General features: G+C 39.5%; 1 protein-coding gene across 5 annotated transcripts in view; it reads left to right on the top strand.

Moving 5' to 3' along the window:
- zfyve16 (zinc finger FYVE-type containing 16) overlaps nucleotides 1-2,865 on the top strand; it is a 35,313-nt gene extending 32,448 nt beyond the window's left edge. For all 5 annotated transcript variants that reach the window (XM_031893578.1, XM_031893581.1, XM_012952790.3 and 2 more), the window contains one exon: nucleotides 1-2,865. This exon is cut by the window's left edge and continues 673 nt beyond it. The gene's annotated coding sequence lies outside the window, so the exon portion shown is untranslated.
- The last annotated feature ends 2,314 nt before the right edge of the window (nucleotides 2,866-5,179 follow it).

Genomic DNA, 5,179 nt, shown 5'->3' with positions numbered 1-5,179 from the left:
AAAACCGATCCATGTATCTAATGAGCCAATTCATACATTTTTTACTTTTTTTTCTACATTAACACATCTTAAGGATTAATATAGCAAATGGTCATATGTAGCAAACATGCATGGAACCTTAATGCCTATACTTGCCCTGGTTTAGGGACAGGCCTGCTCTGATGTTATGGGGTTTATGAAGTTAAACGGACATGTGTGTATGCTATAAGTTACAAATCAGAGCCTGTTTTTCTTTAAAAACTATAATATGTAGATTGGCTTCTTTCCATAAATGCTGTTATAAAGTAGCTATAGCAAGAGGATGCCTGGTACCAAACATTCTGCCTGTAGATTCATTGCCTGGGGTGATATGGTAGGGGATAATACATACTTTGCAAAAAGCATAATCAGAGTAATATACAATCCAATTTAAAGGGCACATATCACTGAAAACTTTTTTCACCCACTGGAGGTGCAGGCTTATAGACCCTACACTTCAGCTGGGGGAATATTTTCCACAAACATTTTGCTTTGCTAGCTCTTTGCCTCGATACTGGTGGCTATGTTTGCTGATGTGTTTGGGCATGATGAGTGGGTTCCCTGGCTCACTCATTATGTGTGTGACAATGTAGCGATGGCTGCGCTTTCCAAGATTATGTAACACAATGAGCAAGTTGTGGCACTCAATATGGCCACCTACCCCAGGAGCTCTCACCTGTTGCACGTTGCTTAGTGCCGGAGAGGGGCATATTGTTTTCCACTTATACCAATAATATGGGCTCTATTATTTTTTTTAATGCTAGGTGCCCATTAAGTATACAGACATTCAGTTTTTGCAGAGAGCCCTTTAGGGGGCAGTAGTGTACAAACATAATGAAATTATTGCAAAGCTCAGACTGACCAAGGCCTGGCAAAGTTAAACTGTGCATTGCTGTGTTCCTAGCATGACTTGTGTTCTGCTAGACATTAGAGGGCTATTTTGATAAACCAGATGTGAGAGGATAGAGAGGACTTTATTATTTGGTCCCATGTTGTATTCTTCACTTGTGTGCAGCAGTTAGACATGTTGTGTTGCTGTATATTTATACCTGAAAATGCAAGGCTCTCAGCCAAAGTACTGTTTGCTAAAATGTCCTATATGTAGCAGGGTTTTCTTTCTCACTGTTAATCAGCTAAAAAGTGCTTTTATATTGTTTGTCCAGTTAGTTGCCTGCAGTAATTGTGCTGTGAGGTGGAACTCATTCGCCAAGAGGATTTCGGTAATACAAATAGGTTAAGGCCAGGACTGAAAGGCTGAGTCTGGGTTCTTAATTGTCCATTTGTTTGTGAAATGACATGATCATACTTTCTGTGTGCCAGCTGTAGTCATTATACTAGGATCATGCAGGAACAGCGGGAGAGCCAATGAACTGTGTGCCCAGTAGATGAAAAGGGCACACAATTAGTGTGCTCGAGGGCCCAAGGTGGCTATTGATTGTTTAAGGGAGCAATATGTGCTACCTGCTCATTCTTATAGTACTGTACTAATATTCTGTGTGTGTGTGTTAAATACAATGTTGGTTGAGTGAGGCAAACACAAGGCATGTTTTCTATGGCTTCATGGTGCTGGGGCTCATTATTTGCACCTGGGCAGTGACCTATGACAACCAATTAAACGTTTGCTTTCAGGGTTCTACCTGCAGCTGTCTGTAAAATGCTAATCACTTCAAGTTTCAGTAACCGTTTTTCTCACATTGAAGCTTCTTCTAAACTCTAAACTGCTTTCCAGCCTCTTTACTTGGACACTAAGGGGAATATTTATCAAATTGTAAAAATTAAAGCTCACCCACACTATGAATTCCTATGGGATATTTAGAAGCGTGTTTATCAAAGCTTGAATTCTTACTTTCACCCATTGATTAATATGTTTCTAAAAATCCCATAGCAATGAATAGAAAGTGGGGGAGTTTTTCTGTAGTGGGCTCTAGTTTCACATTTTGATAAATCTACCCAAACTTAAGATAGGGAAGCCCTATGGGGTACTTAGGGCATTGAAATATTAAGCTGATTTCTGGCAAACTGTCCTGCATTATTGTCTTTTCCATCTGATGAGTTGTTGGGGATACAACTGTCAGATTTGATTGCACTAATTCTCTTATCATTGTATATCAAACAAAAATCAGCAGCGAAACATTATAAAGACCATAGAAAATCTGGAAAAAAGAACATAGAAATGGATACATTTCCAGCTAGCCAGCAGAAGTCACCTTTGTCGCTAAGGCTTGCTTACTATTAATGAAAAGATCACTAGTGCCACACTGTTAACTGATAAATAATTAATATACAGGAACAGTCTGTTTTCCCCTTAAGCACTTTAGTGTAAAGGAATCTCATTCAGGCAAGGTGGTTCTTTGATTCTTACTGAACTACAACAGCCATAATGATGATGCGTAGTGCTGTAGTTCAGCAAGTTGGTGAATATGACAACGGTTGTGTGGAAGTATCTGGTGGGGTGGTCACAGGACTTGATTAGAGTGAGTTTACTCTGTGACATCCAGTCCGTCGTACCATATGTGATCCACTTTGTCCCTGGCTCTTGTCAGTTTGCAGTCCATGTAAATTTGTGCTGTAATATTTTATGTTAATCTTGAATTTTAAGTGTGTATATAAATATATATATCATGCTTTGTGATTTATAATCCCTTCAATACCAGAGACAAGTGTCTGCCTCTGCGGAGCCAAAGGGTTCATTTTAAATAAGTTTATATGCAAGAGATATCTATTTAGGTACAGCACTACTGTATAGAATAGGCAACATTGTTACTTTATATTATTGTTTAAGCAATAATTATAAATGCACATATCTATATATTTTTGTATTAGAATAAACTGTGACATTACTTCTGACAGCTCAGTTTCTCATTTTGATAGTTTTAAGGCAAAATATCACCGCTGTCAGTTTCCCGATATTAAGGTGACTATAAGGTAGGGCTGGGCGATATACCGTTTAATACCAAATACCGGTGTTTTGTTTTTTTTTTAAACTATATTCATTTTTCAGATACCACAATACCGGGGTGTCAGGGTACTCAACCGTGCCGCCCGATCTCGCGCGCCTCCTTGCGTGCGCGCGCGTCCCATTGTCCGCGGGACGTTGCGCACGCACGTCTAGGTGCGCGTGTGTAAAAGCGCACACACGTCAAAGCGTGCACGTCCGTGATGCACTGACGGCGCCGGTTCTGCGCATGCATGGGGGGTATTTAAAGCTATTAAACGCCTCCTCCTGTGCTATGTTGTCTGCGGCCTTGCCTGGGAGACTAAGCCTGCCTGATTTACCTTACGACTTTCTGTTGCCGATCCTTCGCTTGCCTGACTCTGATTTTCAATACTGCAGTAATTATTCTCTAATTTATTAGGAAATGGGGTTAACACCTAATCATGCATGGAAAAAAAAAATACCGTCAAATACCGTGACACCGATATAATTTTGAAAAATACCGTGATATAAATTTTTGGTCATACCGCCCAGCTCTACTATAAGGTAACAGCTTGGCTGTAATTGTGGAACGATGGGCCGGGATGATGGGGGCGGCTGCTGGATGTAGCAGAACCATCTAGTAGACTGGATCCAACAGAAGGAAGTGTGGGTGTATTTATAATAATATATTTATAAATATAAATAACTAAACATGCACTTTTTACTGCATGCTCATTCTCCCTGGATATATATTAAAGTTTCATGAGAGGTATTATTCTGTTTGGGATTTGCTCGCGTCCTATTGGTCAGCAAACCTTTAAATAACAAGGCAACCTAAAATCCCTAGAGTGCCACTTTATAGTGTTCTAACCTTTTGGTCCAGGCTGGGGCACGGGGCTTCCTTGAGAAAGTAAAGGCTAATTTTTATTTGTAGATAATGCAATGTGTTTTTCTCATTTGAATATGCAAATATAACTTTGGATTTGGTAAGGATCCAATCATTTGTGACAGTCTATAGATTTACACTTTTGTAAATCAGTTTTGCCTCTTACTCAGAACCCCATAAAATACATTATTGTAATTATATATAATATATATGATTTATAATATGTAACCCAGTGCCTGGGTGCTGCCTATTTGGCTGATGCCACACACAGCGTATGGAGTATATATTCAGCAAGCTGAAAATCGCTAAAAGTACCGCCATACGCCTCCTACCCGTGCCTGCACCCGAATGAATGGAATACACTCGGGTGCAGCCACATGTAGCCAATATCAGCATAAAAACGTAATATTTTTATGCAATGTGTGCCCGCACCCGAGAGTATTCCATTCACTGCCGTGCAGGCACAGGTAGGAGCGTGTGGCGCATATTATTGGCAAGCGTTTTCAGCTTGCCGAAAATATACGCCATATGCCTGGTCTGACATTAGCCTAAGGTTGGTCACACTTCTCTTGGGAACATAATGGGGAAGGTATAGGATCCCTTTTCCAGGAGACCTTTAACCAGAAAGTTTAGAATTATGGGAAGGTGATCTCCTGTAGACTCCATTTTATAGAAATAATTATTATTTTTTTTAAATGATTTCCTTTTTCTCTGTAATAATTAAACAGTACCTGTACTTGATCCCAACTAAGATATAATTACCCCTTATTGGGGGCAGAACAGCCCTATTGGGTTTATTTAATGGTTAAATGATTCCCTTTTCTCTGTAATAATTAAACAGTACCTGTACTTGATCCCAACTAAGATATAATTACCCCTTATTGGGGGCAGAACAGCCCTATTGGGTTTATTTAATGGTTAAATGATTCTTACTTGATAGTAACTAAGCTGCATGAATCCATATTGGTGGCAAAACAATTCTGTTTGGTTTATTTCTTCATTATTTTAATTATTTCTAGCAGACCTAAGGTATGGTAAACCAAGTTCCCCTGAACCAGAAAACCGCAGGCCCCAAAGCATTCTGGACTAATAGATACTATATCTGTATCCATCTTTTTTATATTTGTCTTGTTTCTGCTATTTTCTGCATGAAATAAAGTACATTAATAAGCATCCAATTACATCTGCAATAACAGTTTCTAATTTTACACTTTTTTTACTTTTCCTTATGCTTCCTTGAGTTATGGTACCCTCACCCCAGCCAACCCCCACACAAGGTGCCCACTGACTGGTTGATGCACAGTGCCATGCTCTACTCTAAATATTCTGATCTGCACTTGCCTATTGGTTCAGTTGTG

The sequence above is a fragment of the Xenopus tropicalis genome, chromosome 1 (genome assembly GCF_000004195.4).
Source record: "Xenopus tropicalis strain Nigerian chromosome 1, UCB_Xtro_10.0, whole genome shotgun sequence".
In the NCBI taxonomy this organism is placed as follows: domain Eukaryota; kingdom Metazoa; phylum Chordata; class Amphibia; order Anura; family Pipidae; genus Xenopus; species Xenopus tropicalis.
The sequence above is the reverse complement of the archived record's forward strand: the minus strand, read 5'-3'. Positions and strand labels throughout refer to the sequence as shown.